At 44.6% G+C, this 13,562-nt stretch overlaps 1 long non-coding RNA gene across 1 annotated transcript in view; it reads right to left on the reverse strand.

The window, feature by feature from the left end:
• Window positions 1–391: 391 nt before the first annotated feature.
• Window positions 392–13,562, reverse strand: part of LOC139702455 (uncharacterized) — a 78,233-nt gene continuing 65,062 nt past the window's right edge. Inside the window, exons 2-3 of the long non-coding RNA XR_011705085.1 lie at window positions 5,250–5,451; window positions 392–473 (exon numbers count right to left, since the gene is read on the reverse strand). This is a non-coding gene — a long non-coding RNA (uncharacterized lncRNA). The remainder of the gene's footprint in view (window positions 474–5,249; window positions 5,452–13,562) is intronic.

The following is a 13,562-nucleotide window of genomic DNA, read 5'->3' on the forward strand; positions in this document are numbered from 1 at the left end:
AGCACCCCTTGGACTGCTTGCTCTTTTTTCTCCCATCCCATCAGGGACACACCTTCCCCAGATGGCAATGGGACAGACTTCCCCTCTTCCTCCTCCCGGTGCTGACTCCTGATCTCTCCCTGCTCCTACAAGCCGGGCTTTCTCTCCCACAGGTTGGCCCAAACAGTGCAAACTTGTGATAGGGCAGGAGAATACACATGGACCTTTTTGGACTCCATATTCCTCCCCCGTCTGCCACTTAAGCAGTGATGGAGAGGATGGAAAGCTGTGGGGCCACCAAACTCACTCTCAGGATCCAGGTCACCCAAGGAGGGACTGCATAATTTGTTTATATGAACAGCTCCACCAGACCTCGAAAAGTCCTGCCACGAGCATAATTCTCCTCCAGGCTTAGTGTTCTCATTTAGCTTCTTTGTTTAGAAAAAGAAGAAGGAGGGGAAAAAAGGCCATTGATTCTTCTTCTTCCTTGACCACTGGAAGAAAGGTAGAGAAATAGAAAAATAAAATTAACAAAGAGAGGACCCATGTCCCTCCTCCTTCCTCCTTCTCTCCCCATCCACAGGCAAAATCTAATAAAGATGATTAAATTACATGTCTTTTCCTCCCATTGAAATCTACTGCATACTATTCAAATATTAGAACTCAGGAAATAAGGCAGGACAAGTCCCTCATGAAACCTTAGAAGGCAGCACAGGGGTCCGGGCTGGAGGTCTGCCTGGCTGGGCGGCTCTAATTAAGAAATCACCCTGCTGAGCAGAACTTAATCTAAATAAAATATAAAAAGGAATCTGGTGAAAACCATTACCTCCCATCCACCTCCCTGCACACCTCATGTCCAGAGCCTCCTTTTCCTGGTCCCAGATGCTCTTCCTCCCTGTTTCAGGGAGTTCAATGTTGGTCTGTGCAACCACCGTACAATCAAGTGTAAAGACTCAGCTCGGGAACTGGGAGCTGGGGTTTGTGCTGACTGCAAACCATTCAGACTGTCTTAGGGCAGAGGCAGATTCCACCAGTGTTGTTTGAGTTTGGAGATCTGGCCACCTCTTCTAGCTTTAACACAAGAGCTGCTAGCCCACCACCCACCTGCAGCCCGCTGAGTTCTTACCTATCCTTCAGCCGCCTTTGATGGACCAGCCACTTGAAAACAAAGATCAAATCGGTTTCACTTGGTTTTGTTCAGTATCCTTGTAGCAGTTAGTCCTTTAGTCTGTATTGAGTCAGTCCCAGAACTCTGCCCCATTCTGGTGCTGGGTTAGCCCACTGATGGTCAGGGACATTTTCTTAGCCTCATTTCCCTCTACACCCCATAGAAATCTATTCTGTGTTCTCATTGATGTCACCACTGGCCCTCCCAAGTTTACCTCTGTTATACCTCTGTGACTTTCCGGGAGCCATTATGTCTTCCCACAATAGTGGTTCCTAAACTGTTGAAAATATGTTAAAAGGGTAGTCTCTCTCTCTCTCTCTCTCTCTCTCTCTCTCTCTCTCTCTCTCTCTCTCTCTTCTCTCTCTCTGGTGAGGAACACACAAAGATGCACATAAACACAGATTTTTCCAGCCATTACAGGGAGCACTTCACTCTTTAACTCAAAGGCCCTTGACACACATTGTCCTTTCTCTCATTTCTCCTCCCATTTAAAAAAAAAAAAAAAAAACTTCTGCTTATCCTCAAGAAAACCCCCCACAAAGCCTGCAAACTCCTGCCCTGTGCTACTGATGCCCCTTGTCTGTAAGTCTAGGATATCACCCACCATAGTGCAATGACTACTTATTTGCATGTCTATCTTCCTTTAGACCAAAAGTAGGCACACTTTCTCTAGAAGATCCAGAGGGTAAATATTTCAGGCTCTGTGAGTAGCAATTACTCACCTCTGATATTGACGTAGTGAATTGAGGGTGCTATAAGAGAATTACTATAGACTGGGTGGCTTATAAAAAACAGAAGTTTATTTCTCACAGTTCTAGTGGCTGGGAGGTCCAGGAGCAGGGAACCAGCAGATTCCATTTCTGATGAAGGCCCACTTCCTGGTTCATAGGCAGCACCTTCTCATTATGTGCTTGCATGGCAGAAGGGGAGGCGTTTCAGTCTTTCCATGAGGGCACTAATACCACTTGTGAGGGCCCCACCTTCATGACCCAGTCACCTCCCAAAGGCCCCAACCCCAAAGGTCAACATGTTGAGGATTAGGTTTCCAGAAGAACTCAAGTATTCGGTCTACAGCAGAAAATATGTAAATAAATAGATGTAGCTACAGTAAATAAATAGATGTAGCTACATCGCAAATGCTCTACTCACACCTTGTTTTCATGGGTCACAAAATACAGCTCTTCTTTGTTTTTGAAACATTAAGAAAAATGTAAAAATTATTTTTGTCTGTCAAGCTATACAAAAACAGATGGGTAGGGGCAGACTTAGTCACCCTGGCCCACTCTCCAGGTCAGGTCCACTCCTAGTCTAGACTGAGGAGAGGCCCCCAAAGACAAATCCTATCCATCACCACGTTTCATCATCCAGTTCCTCAAAGGTATTTGTTTTTGAGTTTCACTACCTAGCATTACCCAAAACATAAAATGAGTGAATACATGAACAACTTAATGACCTTTGTCTACGGAAATTTTTTGAGACAAAAAGGTAATAGAACCACCATTAATGTGACTCTGGGGACACCAGGAAGACTCCATCTTTCATCATGATTGGGGACATAATACCTAAGGTGGTCACTACCAAGGTCACAGTCACAAATTCTATAAGACTTCAGTTATTCCCCTAATCAGTGGGTAGGTGCCCAACCTTCTGGAGCAGTCCAGTCTCAGTACAGTCAGAAAGTACCCCCTTTTAAAGATGAGATTTCGTTACCATGCCCTGTGTACAGAGAGTTACAGCTTCTTAAACATACTCTGTAATTCCCTAAACCTTATGTGGTAGGTAACCCAAGCTCCAGCGACCAATAATCTCCTCTTATGGTGCCCAAGACCTAGTGTAATAGGCTGCTCATGAACATGGGCTTCTAAGCAATTGAGGACACACCATCAGTGGGCTGTTACTTCCAAAATCAGGTTATTTAAAGTTGCAGCTTTTGTTAGCAATCTCTCTCAATGACTTCCGTAGCTCATATGCTTAATGACGAGAGTTGTAGGGCCAAGAGACCCATGTGTCAAGGAACCAAGGATGGGCTCCAGTCTGCAGCCAGTGAGGGACCAGAAACAACAGGCCAACAGCCATCCAAGAAATAAATCCTGTTGGCCACTCCACAGGTGAGCTTAGAAGTGAATCTCTCCTTGGTGGAGGCTGCAGGTGGGACAAAAAACCAGAGGCCAACACCTTGACTTCAAACTCATGAGAAACCATGAGATAGAGGACCTAGAAAAGCCATGGCTAAATTCCTGACTTACAGAAACCATAAGATGATAAATACATGTTGTCTTAAGCCACTAAGTTTTGGGGTCATTTGTTACACAGCATTGGATAACTAACACATTCTCCCTATTATGACAACTGGATGTCTATTTAGCTCCTTTTCCCCACCAAAATATTAAGTTCATCCAGGCAGAAGAGATAACATACCCACACTAATGCCTCCCGAAGCCATAACCCATGACTAACAAATGTCCCTTAAATTATCCTCTACTTTTTGTGTTTCATTGATGTGGTTATTGTAGATGATAACAATAGTATTTAAATATGCATGAGCAGCAGGACAAAGCTGATGGCTGGTTAGGGCAGAACAATTTTGAAAATTATGAAACGCAAAAAAAAAAAAAAAATCTGGATTTATACCCGACAGTACCCAGATTGTGTTTCAAAGGCTTTCAGGGGGTTTCCATTCATTTCCAGAAGACTTCAAAGCCGGTGCCTCCTCGTGACATGAGAAAGGTCTTTACCCTCATAGGCCCAACTGCAGGGACTGGCCCAGCAGGTAGTCAATCTAATTATTTTACACATTGCTCCTCATTTCCCTTCTTCTAGAAAAAGATGGCAATAGGGAGAACCATGGGGGGAAGAAAGGAAAAGAAAAAGGGTTAGAAAAAGTAGCAGAGGAAAGAAAAGAAATAGAACATCCAAACCAGACACCGAGAAATGATTCAAGAGAAAAAGTCTGACTTTCCTGTCTTGGGTCATAAATATTTTGACAAGGAGCTTAGCATTTATCAAAAAGGGAAAAAGGGAAACAAATGTTGTCTTCCGGAGACCCAACGCTCTTGGAATTCAATGACCTAATTCTGTAGAAGGTTGCAGTACAGAGATTGTCTCCCCCGTCTGAGTCCTGTGGCATGGGGACCATGGTTTCCTCCACAGCACATGCCACACCACTATCAGAGGTTGGGAGTAAAGACCAGAGGATGTAGGAACATGCTTGAGATACCATGCCCAGACAACGTGTGTTTGAATCACTGTGTTGTCACTCCCTATCTTCCTGGTTGCTTATCTTAGCAGTTAAGTCAATGTTTCACTACATTTGTAGACATTATATAATATCTTCTGTCCCCTTCTTCAGCCACCAGATGTTAGCCAGAATCATCCCAGAATGGAACGAGGGTTGAGTCAGCTCAAGCTGAAGAATTTACACACTGATATTTAAAGGAACCGATTCCCCACCATGGGACAAAGCAAGATCTTCTGGAATGATCACTGGACCAAAGACATCTCAAGAAAGAAATCTGAGCGTGTTCAAAGGGCCAAACCATTGGAGCTAGTTATTTTGAGCTTAAATATTCTCATCTAGAAAGTGAGGACAATAATAAGATGTACCTCGTCTGGTTATTTGGAAACTTAATGATGTGCAGAAGCCTTGGTCTATTGCAAGTTTCCTGAATTGTAATGCTATTGACATTTTTCAGAGGGATAATTCCTCGTGGGGGTGGGTGGGTGGCTCTGTCCTATGTACTACGGGGAGTTCAGCAGCATCCTTGGCTTTGACCCACTCGACCAACCACCACCCTTTTCATTGTCGTGAAAAAAAGTGTCACACAGATATTTCTATTTGTTCCCTGGTCTGAAGGAGGGGGGGTAAAATTGCCCTTGGCTGAGAACCACTGTTCTGGTTCTTTGCATATAGTGACTGTCCCTGACATGTCAGAGGTGACAATTATTACCATGGTTACAGCAGTAGCAGCAATCTGCTATGGTGTCAGCTTCTCTGTCTCATTGAGTACTTAAAATAGTGGCTGTGTTTCCACATCCTTTTTAAAAGTCAGAGTCGATAAGAGACAAGATCATTCATTTGCTAACAATCTAATAGGAAACCTACCGGCCTCGTGAGGTCTCCTTTCATGGAAGGAAAAAAGGCCGCCATTTTGTTCTGCTGCAGAAACCAGATACACTCCTCAGCCTCAGTCTGTGAGATGTCACAGATCTTTCCAGTGGTGTAAATTCTCCGGCTGTAGGGGTCTCTGGTATGGTGCACTCTGGTGACTGCTCTTGGGGATTTCCAGGGGCCCCACCACACAGACCTGAGGAAGGAAGGAAAGAGAGATTCGGGAAGGAGCCATTTTCAACAGAAGTTACTCCCTTGGATGCTTTTGTGGTTTTGTGCTTATTTGGGTTTACAAGTGTGTTTTCTTGCCCAACTATCCTTGCACATTCTAACAGTGTTTGCTTTAGGTGTTTTGATACCATGCTGTTTTGAAGGTACCAATGTTTTCCATGGCATGTCTTGTGTTAGGTGTACAAACTGAGAGGTGACTGTCGGTGACTGAACAGAATGCAGTATTCCTCAAAGTTTTTAACCAACTAAGTGCTTAGACGGAAGAGAAACGAGATTTCGGGCAGTTTAGGAATCATCCGCAGACAGTAAGAAATGTTTTTTAGCTCCTATTTTTATCTTTAGAATTAGGGCAAATTTTACTCTCTGTGCTAAAATAATGTTTCATTTGTTCCAAGGTAAGAACGTGTAGGTGAACTGTCCACCTTGGGCCCTGTTCATGCTTGTGGCTTTTCCTATAATCCTTTTTAAAGTATGTGTAGTGCATTGACAGAGATTCTGATCTTGGAGTCTGGTGAACCTGAATTCCAGTCCTAGCTTTACCACCCATGGGATGGTGAACTTGAGCATGTCACCTCATCACAGGGAGCCTCAGTTTGCACATTTGAAATGAGAAAATAGAAAACAATCAGCCAGAGGGCACTGTTGTTGTGAGGAGCAAAGATCATATGTGTACACTCTAGAGCAGAGGGTGGGCAAAGGGACCAGCAGACACGTGATCAGTAGGTCATGTGATTACTGTAAGGAGTAGTTCTTTGGGGGCAAAGTGGTCATAGGGTCATAAATTCCATAAATGGGAAATAAAATTGGAATGCATTCATCTGTTCCCATGTCCCCAGCCTCTGCCTACCCATCTGACCACCTGCGTTGGCGTACCTCATACCTTACCCATTCCAGAAAGAAGTGGCCAGGTCCTGAGAAATATTTCCAAAGCAGAACCCACCCTAGCTCATTGGCCCTTTCAAACACCTATCCTGGAAGGATTTCCTATCACTTTCCCAACTCTGAATCACGTCTACTTGGAGCCGGTACCAAAACCTGGGACATGGCCTCTTCAGGCCAACAGTTTCTCAGGGGTGTTCAAGGTATTTCACAGGCCTCTTCTGAAGGTTCTGTTCGGTGGTGTGGAGAGAGGGACAGGGAAGTCCTATGTTTAACAAGCCCCCAGGTACGCCCTACTATCATGCCCACTGGGAAGGCTGGAGTTGAGTCATCTGCATCTGTTGCCTCCCAAGTAGGGACACAGCTCTAGACATCAGGAGCAAAGACCAGTATCTAAAGGATATTGACTGTGGCTAACTTAATATCAGCCCGAGTAGCTCTCCAAGTTCAAATGCATACCTCCTCAACCCAATTCCACTTCTGGGAATTTGTCCTGCAAATATATTTCCAGATATACAGAAAACTGTATGTGCCGGCAATGTTTTTAATAGGAGAAGATAGTGTGTGAAAGGTCTAAGTGTCCATAATGGGAGAAGAAATTCACAGAATGGTTCCTTAAAGGAATATGAGGGAGGTAAAATAATAACACTCTATGACTCGTTATGAAAGGGACCTTGTATTGGTATGTAAGTACGTGTGTCTTGATAGAAAAGGACCCCAACCTGTATTTTGAGTAAAAACTATTCAAGTACCTAATAGTATATACAGTCATCTCCCTACACATCCCTTTCTCTCTCTACTTCTCTCTCTAGATTGTAAATGATTCACTTTGGAAGGATATTCAGCAGCACTGTCTGCTGGTGCCTGTACAGTAGGGAACAGGACTAGAACCCAGGGCAGGAGGGGACTGACTTTTCACAGTCTCCCTTATAGACCCTCTCATTTGTGTATCTTACACAGGCTTCACCTGTGTGAAAATTTGTTTTGATTAAAATTTTAAAAATTTTTAAAAAACCCTCTACCTAGCTAGCTCTCAGGTCCTATCCACGTCCTTCCCCCTGCTCTTCTCCTGTCTTACTATGCAGCTTTGATCTCCTCTTCACACTAAGAGAATCTTTCTTTTCACTTTTTATCTTTAATTATAAATTGACAGATTACAGCCATAGGTATTTGTGGTGTACAGAGTGGTGTTGTGTTTTATGAATGCACTGTGGAATGAACTCAAGCTAATTAGCATATTCAGAACCTCAAGAGCTTCTCATTTTTCCTTGCGATGAGAACATTTTAAATTTATTTTCTCTGCAATGTTGAAACGTACATTATTATTTACCATATTCACCACACTGTGCCATGTTTCTCAAAGTTTTCTAAAAATTAATCGAGGCCGTGTACGCTTAGGCCATCGCCTCTCCTTTTCTTATCGCCAAATTACGGAATCAACATAAGCGTCCATCAACAGATGAACGAATAAAGAAACTGTGGTCTACACTCAACGGAACACTATGCACCCTGAAAAAGAAAGTCTTGCCACGTGCCACAATGTGGGTGGAACTGGAGAACGCTGTCACTAGATGTGACTACAGAGTCATGGGAATACCTCACCTGTATCGGAACAGAACTTGGTTATGAATGTGTATTAAATGATGAATCGCTCAACTATGGTTCTGGCTTATTTTTCCAGAATAAATGAAGCTACCATTAAGTGGGTAAAAAAAAAAAAAAAATCTCAAGAGCAAAGTTCTCCTGTTTTGGAGAAAGGAAGATACAATTCAGGAGGTTTTCCAGGCTGACCTCATGGTGCACGGTCAAGCTCCTAGCCTGGTGTCTGGAGGGCAGGTGCAGTGACCCCTACCACGTGGGTGAAGGTATGTGCAAGGTGATTGTCCAAGTGCCTGGTATGTGGCAAGCATTTAGCCCATGCCTGAACCACGGGACAGAGCAGCGCCCAGCCACACACCCAACTCCAGCCCCACAGGAGGACTTAGCTTCCACTGAAGCTGCTCGTGAAACAGTGCTCACTCAGAGGGCCAACCCTGCAGGTCAGGGGGTGCCTCTCCTGCAAGGCCCATCAATCACAGAAGGTGACAGATTACATCTTCACCAGGAGAGGCGAGGCTAAGTGACGTGGGGAGCATTCCCTGTGGATTTACCTGCTGCACAGTTCCCAGTATTGAAGTCACCTCCTTCCCTTCCCTCCCGATCCTGCCCACTGGGTAACCTGCGGCCAGTGGACTGAGGAACAGAAGACCATTGGAGTGAACCTCCCCAGCTGCCAAGTGGGCAGCTGCCAAGATATTTTCCCCCAGGTTTCTGGGTGAGTTTTTAAGGCAACACCCTTGAGAGGCAAGCAGAGCCTTCTTGCCACAGGCATGCAGGACACAAGGCCTACACAGTGTTTTTGAAAAGCCAGTATCGCTCGCTGACGATAAAGGGGCATTCACGGTGCGCAAAGCCACTCGGCGGGAATGGGTGGAGCCGGGGCTACCGGGCAGGCTCGAGGCCTGAGTTTGCAAACAGTTTTCTGTTTCCCCAGCCTCAGGAGCTGAGCAAGTGCCAATGCGGCTGAAAGCTCTAGGAGCCACCGCAGGCACAGATAGCGAACCCCCGTCTTTTCCATGGAACTTAGCAGCAGCTACCAGGGGCGTCACCAGGGAGCATTAGCTTTTTCCCTTGCCTGGTTTCCCACATTCTGTGACCACCTTGGCATTTGCCAGGGAAAATATTGAAAGCCTAGGTAAACAAAGGGGAACCCAACGTTCACCAGTCTGGCCTTAAAATAGCCGGGGGAGTACACAGGCAGCAGCCGCAGGCAGGGTGTCCAGGGCCTTGCCCATCCCACCCCACCCCACCTCACCTCACCCCAACGGTCGCCCCCAGCCCGTGAATGCCCGGCCCAGAGAGAGGACAAACAGGGAGCCAGGTTCTCTACTGCCTTGCTGCCATTACCCTGTGACTTAGGTGAATTCTGCTGAACCCCCAGTGACCATCAGCAAGCACCACTCGCAGGTGGCAACACGGACATCAGTGAAGTACATGTCTGGGCTGAGGGTTAGGGTGGGCAGAGCAAACAGAGAGCCAGGAGGGGAGTGGAGGCCTCCGGAGGCACAGGTGCCCCAGCACCGAGCACCCCGCAGAGAGGGAGCTATGCCCACGTTGACTTCTGGGCAGCCTGGGGGGTGCATCTCGAGAAGCTTCTGCCACCATGTCATAGGCTGTTCATCCTGGCCACAGTGAGGCAGTGGTGAGAGGGGTGGGCAGGGGAAGGAGAGGGGAGAGACCCTCAGGGCTGAGGAAGAGCAAGATCATACTGTATAGAAGTTTCCAATGTTCTCTAAAAATGTCCCCATGGCAAGTTACCTGACTTAGCAAATCAACATGTAACATACCCAGAGAAATCTAAATTTCAGATCAACACTGAAATATATTTTTCAGGATACGTCGGTCCCAGGCAGTCTGGTATGTTTTTTTAGGGTGAGTACGTTACATGCAATAATTGGACATACTTGTACTAAAAATAAAATAAATAAAAATGTGTTTATTTAATCATAAATCTAACATTCAGTTAAATTAAAGTTTGGAATACTAAAAAAAAGGACTTTTATTATAAGTTTTTCTCATGTAATATTTGAGACATACTAAAAAATATATTCCAAGTTTATCACTCAGTATAACTGGGTGTTCTGCATTTTATTGGCAACCCTGGCCCCACAGATTGCCCCCTCCACTAGAGAGGACCCAAAGGCTGAGGCTGTTTCTGCCCTGTCCCCTCTGCATTTCTCCTGCCACTTTGCGCTATAATGTGGCTCAGAGAGAAGTAATGGCCAGCATGGGCAAGCCGGCTCTGCAGTCTGACTGTCTGAGCTTCACCTGTTCTTAGCTGTGTGCTCCTGACCAGGTAATTCAACCACTGATTCTTAAATAGTCTCATCTACTAAATGGAATACAACAGTTACGCAGCCTAGAGAGTTGTTTTAAGGAAACGATACATATAAATCATTTACTATATGGTAGGTTCCTGCAAAGTACTCAAAAAACTTTAGCTACTCTTATTCATTGCCATTGCTATTATTATTTACTTGATCAGTAAGGGAAGTGAAAGAGGGAAACTAACTCCTGGGTGTTGGAACACTTGTCTGAGCCCATGCTGGGCTTCTTCAGCCAGCTTTGTGACCCACAGAGAGACTTTTCCTTGGGGATCCAAGATTGTTCCCAATCCTAAGATCCCGTGATTTAGATAGATGGAATGGGTAAGCTCCAAGTGGAATAAAACCATGTCACTAGACGTGACAGGGCTGAGAGGGTTGGAAAGTGAACGCACGACGGGAGATATCTCTCTGGATGAAGGATAAAAAGCTGTCCCCACACGCAAGATGCCTGGCCTGACCTTTTCAATGCCTGGAGCTGAGGAAGGCTTGGTTTGGGGACAAAAGTCTGCTACGTTGCGGCAGAGTATTATTTCTGCCTCAACTTGGATTTGCACAAAAAGATACCTAGGGCAGTGGTCCAAATGTATGTTCTCCCCAAACCCATTAGGTTGAAATCCTAACCACGAAAGCTAGGGAATCGGGAGGTGGAGCTTTAAGGAGGTGATCAGGCCTTGAAGCTGGATCCCTCATGAGTTGGACTCGTGGCCTCACACTGGAGGCCTAAGAGAGACCCTTCCACCCACCACATGAGGAAGCAGGGACAAGATGTCATCCATAAGCCAAAAAATGGGCCTTTATCAGACACCACGTCTACAGTGACTTGGCATTGGATTCCCCAGCCTCTTGAACCATGAGCAACTGATTCCTATTGTTGGTAAGCTACCTAGTTTATGGTATTTTGTTAAATCAGCCCAAACAGACCATAAAACCTAATGCGACACCAGAACGGCCAAGCAGGAGAGCTTCCCCATTGGCAGTCAATTCAAGGGCAGTAAATAGATTCATGGCAGCCCAGCCCAACATCAGAGAAGCCAATGTCCCCACCATCCACAACAGCTTTTGTGGCCCAGTTATGCTGCTGTGATTTGCAATGGTTCCAGTTGAGTTCAAATCTCTGCAGCGATCTTGATAGCTATTTCTCACTACCCCTGAGAAATTGTCACACAGCCACAAAGAAAACATTTGTTCCTGTCATGTTATCCTGTAGAAAGAATGAGGGCACCAAGAAGCCAGGGGTAAGCAGACACGTCCACAGCCATACCTTCCTCCCAGGCACCTCTCATAGCAGGTCACAGAGGGAAGTAGGGAGAGGAGCACTTCCAGGGGCTCAGAAGACTTTGGGGTGATGCAATATAGAGGAGTTATTCCTTAGGCTGATATATTTACAGAAGACACTCATTCATGACTTCACATGCTGAGGATAGTAATGTCTAAGTATGAGTAAATATAAGGTAAGTAGGAAACATTTGTTCTAAAATGAGAAAGAATACACCATGTGGGCCCAGGCAAGAGTGAATGGTCAACAGATATGTGGATAGTTGGGGAGGAAGATGAGAGTCCTAATAAAAAATATTCCACGCAAAAATAAAAAAGATTTCCTGAGCCTGCTAGGAAAGGACATAGGCAGGAACCCAGTTCAGGAATCAGGTGGGAGAAAGGAGAGATTTTCAACAGTCAACTGAGCTCTAGGCTTTATTAAGTGAGCTCACAGGCCAGGGCGCACCTGAAAAATTGGGTTTTCTATCGTTAACTCCTATTGTACTGTGATTCAAGGAGATTTGCAAAAGTATTAAAGGGTCCACCAATTTAAAACATTTCCTCCACCAACCTGAAATTCCATCCACAGAACCGATCTCATTATGCATTACTAGGGGAGCATAAATTGGCTCACTGTCTATGGACAGCAACGTGGCAACAGCTCATGAAATTACAAGTCACATTCTCTTTAAGTAAACAGTCGACCTTCAGGAATTTATCCTGTAGGTATACTTGAATATGTACCAGGTTATTTCAGCATTGAAATAAATTGTCTACAAGACCAAAATATTGAAGCAAGCTAAATGGCCATCACAAAGAGACTAGTTAGCTCGGTTATGATATTAATGTAGCCAAAAATTAAATGCAAATTAATAAGGAATGTGAAAAAAGTTCTTGAATTACTGACATGGAGCAATCTCTAAAATATGTTGTTTTTAAAAAAGGCAAAGCCTTTGAAAAGTAAGACGACCTCGAGGAGACAGAACATGACTCCTGACTTATGAAATATGACTGCATTTCTGCCCTTCCCCCAAAGATTACAGTATGGAAGGGAGAGTAACTTCACATGAAGGGGCCTGAAGAACACTCCTGGGCCAGGTGCTGACAGTCTGCATCATGAGTGACATGTCACATTCAAGTGTGTGCTCTTGATGTTACGGTGAGAAGAGCACTTCATCTCTGGGGTCGTCCCCTCAAGAACTCATAACCCCTGTCTCGACACGTTGATCACACTCAAGTTGAGGAACCTCGTACAAAATACCCGACCAGTTGCCTCCTTTACCAAGGACACCAAACAAAGTCAGAGAAACCATTACAAAGGAGAAAAGCTAAGGATACGTGACAACATGATTTAACTGGATGAAATCCTAGGATAGAGAAGGGACAGTGGGGTAAAACTAGTGGAATCGAAGAAGCTGTGAAATTCAACCCATTGTAACATATACTCAATTGTTGTTATGATTATTTGCTGTAGTGGAACAACCAACATTAAACAGGTTCCCTAAATGTGACAAACTGCCATAAAAATATAAGATGCCAACAAAAGGTAAAATTGGGTGATGGCGTTTATAGGGACTCTTTAGTATCGAGGCAAATTTTCTTTAAATATTCTGTGTTCTAAAATAAAATATCCAATAAAAATTAGAAAGCAGTTGAGACTATCTGATGGCTGAAATGTGCATAAAATGTCTCCAGAAGGAAAAAAAAAATAACCTCGACATTTGCATTGTGTCCACAGGACTTACTTTGCTGGAGGAGAAGCTTTTGCTCAGCACACTTTTATATTTTGAACTACAAGTCAGGCAAACATACATCTCTTTAAATATGGTAATTTGCATGTTACAGATTTTTAAAAAATTAATCCCAGTTAATCGTGTTTCTAAAAGACACCTAGTTTAGAAATGCACTCTTTTGGGGTTAAACATGGATGCAGTACCTCCCCAGAGAATTTGTTAACTTGGGTTCTTTGCTTATATTAATCAGTTGGATGGCCTAACAGCACAAGGCTCCGGGG

The sequence above is a fragment of the Marmota flaviventris genome, chromosome 17, assembly GCF_047511675.1.
Source record: "Marmota flaviventris isolate mMarFla1 chromosome 17, mMarFla1.hap1, whole genome shotgun sequence".
NCBI classification, from domain to species: Eukaryota; Metazoa; Chordata; class Mammalia; order Rodentia; family Sciuridae; genus Marmota; species Marmota flaviventris.